This window comes from Cricetulus griseus, unplaced genomic scaffold (assembly GCF_003668045.3).
Source record: "Cricetulus griseus strain 17A/GY unplaced genomic scaffold, alternate assembly CriGri-PICRH-1.0 unplaced_scaffold_573, whole genome shotgun sequence".
Classification (NCBI taxonomy): Eukaryota; Metazoa; Chordata; class Mammalia; order Rodentia; family Cricetidae; genus Cricetulus; species Cricetulus griseus.
Window position 1 is genome coordinate 10,134 of NW_023277334.1, and position 3,187 is coordinate 13,320.

Here is a 3,187-nt window from a genome sequence, read left to right on the forward strand (position 1 = left end):
GGGCATGGGCTTGCAGGGTTAGAAGGTCACTGGGCATTGTCAATAATCCCCTTGTCTGCAGGATCTTTTTTTTCTCTTTTTTTTAACAAAAACCTGAACACATTTATTCAAAAACAGTTCAGTTAACTTAAAATCCTATAATCAGTTCAGCCCCAATTCCAGTCACTTGGGTGTGAAGTGTAGATTTGTTACTAGCCACATCTGGGTGAATCCCTTGGTCCGCAGGTACAGGCTGGTGAGGAAGCTACCCTGCTTGTTAGCTGCCAGGGACAAGAAAGTCCTCCCCAGTTCTGAGCAGCACCCTCCTCACCCAAGTGCCAGGGTCACTGCATGCCGCTCAAGGGCTCCCAGGTGATGGTGGCTCCTGCACAGGGGCGGACAGAGGCTTGAGAATCGGGGTGAAGAAAGATTTGCCTGTAGCTGTAGTTGTAGTGAATGTTGCCGCTGCCCTGCCTCCTTGATGAGGTTTCCCGAAAGCAGGAGCTGCTGCAGGAGCTGGTGCGGGTCTTCGTCGCTGGTGTGGGTCTCAGGCTGAGATCCACTTCGCTGTTGCAGAAGGCGGGACATGGCTCTGCTCTGGGGCCAACTCCGCCTGCACGGGCCTGAGAGAGGCTGCGGGGTTCTCGGCTTGCCTGTCACTGGAGGTCCCTCAAGGCCAGGCTGCCGGGACACAGGGCATAGGGCGCTGGTGCCCGCTGTGAGCTCCGCCATGCAGTAGGGAGCCGCCTGGCTCCACACACGCCCGCGCTCCCACAGCATGCAGAGAATGGCTCCGGGGTGAGCTGGGGCCCCGGTCTCTGCAGGCACAGAAGATCGCAGCATCTGCCTCGCCGGGGACCGGTTCTGTTCCACTGAGATCGCAGCCAGGACCCGCAGGGGCGGGGGGCCCGGGGCAGCACTCGGCGAGGCAGGGCCATCGTGCGCTGTGTCCAGCTTCAGCGACTTGCCAATCTTGGCGATGAGCTGGTCCACATCGGTCAAGCTGCCCAGAGTCACAGACTGCTGCAGCAGGAGGAAGCTGTCGTCCTTGTCCTCCCCCTCTGCCTCAAAGCCGGCTTCCTTCTCTGCCCTCTGGCACCACATGGCCCTCTGCCTGGGACCCCTCGGCTGTGGGGGCATCGCTGGCGACCTGGCTGTCTGCGGGCTTGGTGGGCGGCTGCTAGGACAAGAGAATCACAGAGGCTGGGGCCAGGCTGGGCCTGAGATGCAGAAGCCTGGGGCCAACAGACTTCCAACCTAGGGAGGCTGCAGGATGTTTACAACCAGCAATTAGCAAAAGAATGTTAACAGGAATTTTGGACAGTTGCCTACCCTTCTCTGAGAGCAAGCTGTCAGGTGCCAGCCATGGCACTCCTGATTTAATGAGTTAAATTTTGCCTTACCTGTAGAAATTCCCTTTTCAGGGCCCAAGTTCTGAAACTTTTATTGATTTTAATTTCCATTTGTCAGCTTTAATAGCCTGGTGCCTAGGTCTTGGTATATTCCCTTAAAGGCCTGGGGTATTGACAGTAAAACACAGACCCTTGTCTAAAACTAGGAATTGGCCTGTGAGAGATGGTAATTGTCTGGGGCCAGGTCCTTTTTGGAAAGATTGCTTTAGATCCTGAAAACCCAACTCCTCCCACTATATGGAGCTGTTGTTACTGGTCCAATGGCCACTTTTGGCTTAGTAATGTTCTAAGAATCCCTGTGATCCCTGTGGTGACATTTGAGTAGCTGCCTCTTGAATTTGTCCCTTCATATTGTGTTCCTGATACTTCATAGAGCTCTATTCCTTTCTTCCCCCCTCCCAACAGAGTAGTATACAAGATGCTCTTTTCCTTAGAAGCTTAAATCTCAGCACTCCTGAGGCAAAGGCAGGCAGAGGTTGAGTTCAAGGCCAGATCACAGGTGTACTTAATTTATTTTGGCATATATCTTTGCTGTGTAATCCTCACATATGCCTAAGTAGGTAGACCTACAAGTTACCCTCTATTTACTTTGTTCAAAGTTCAACCTGGAGTATGAATCTAAAGACACTTAAGGATGATGTCATTTGTGGAATGCAAATGTGTCTAAACTGGTTCCTCTTTGAGCTTTACGTAAAGTTGGATGAATACCATCAATAAAGAGATTTTTCTATATTAACCTCCTAAGTGTGTAAAGTGATTTCTCCCTGGAAAGGCATATTAATTCTAGGGCAGCTGCATTTCCATCTTGAAAAAATGTTTCTGAGACAAGCACTCTTATGTTGATGTCAGTGGTTTTGATTCCAGTCTGTTGTTCTCCATGGCAATGACCTGACTGACCTCTATATTACACCTCCAAAATTCTTCAATTAAATGACTGTCCCACCTCAGAGATTTAAAATTGTCCATTGGAGTCATGTAGTCAACTATCCAAAGCAGTCAGAGGAAAAGAATATGCATGTGGAGCATTGCTCTGTCTTCAGACCAAAACAAGAGGAGTAGTGTATTGGGTACACTGCAGGGGAAACAGGGAAGGCAATCAGCTGCTGGAGTCACCATCATGAAAAGGGACTTGACTGTGATATAACTAATGTTTTTGTAATTTCCCAGCATGTTTTAATTCATGTCATGTGAATGAACAGAGACAGCTTGGAAATGTTATCTTCAGCAAATGAATATTTAATGTGCAATTAGGCAAATTGCCTATGCAGATATATATGTGCCAGATTGTTTGATACAGTTAAGGCAGCTCAGAGGTTTGAGGTACAGGCCATTGGCTCCATGATTCACCTTATAGTACTCAGTAGCTAACATTTTAGACATGACAAAATTCATACAATGTCTTATTAGTGACAGTATCCCTACTATGAAAGAGCCTACATTGTTTGAAAGTCAGCATAGCTAAGCATACTTTCATTTATATTTATCTCTTTGCAAAACTCAATTATTGATAACATTTTAAAAATTTCCTTTCTTTAAATGCATAACGGCCATAATCCCTTTGTTTATATATTTCCATTGTTTCCGTGCTTAAGAATTTCATTTCATTTTTATCTTAAGTGGTGTTTATTTACTTATTTATATGTATCAAATTAGACCAAGGTTCTCAACCAGTGGGTTCACAGGACCCTTTTGGGGAATCAAATGACCCTATCACAGGACTAGCCTAAGATCAACAGAAACACACATATTCATATTATAATTAGTACCAACAAAATTATAGTTATGAAGTATAACTG

At 46.8% G+C, this 3,187-nt stretch overlaps 1 pseudogene; it reads right to left on the bottom strand.

The window, feature by feature from the left end:
* Positions 1–256: 256 nt before the first annotated feature.
* Positions 257–1,083, bottom strand: LOC103159431 (annotated as a pseudogene).
* Between the last annotated feature and the right edge of the window lie 2,104 nt (positions 1,084–3,187).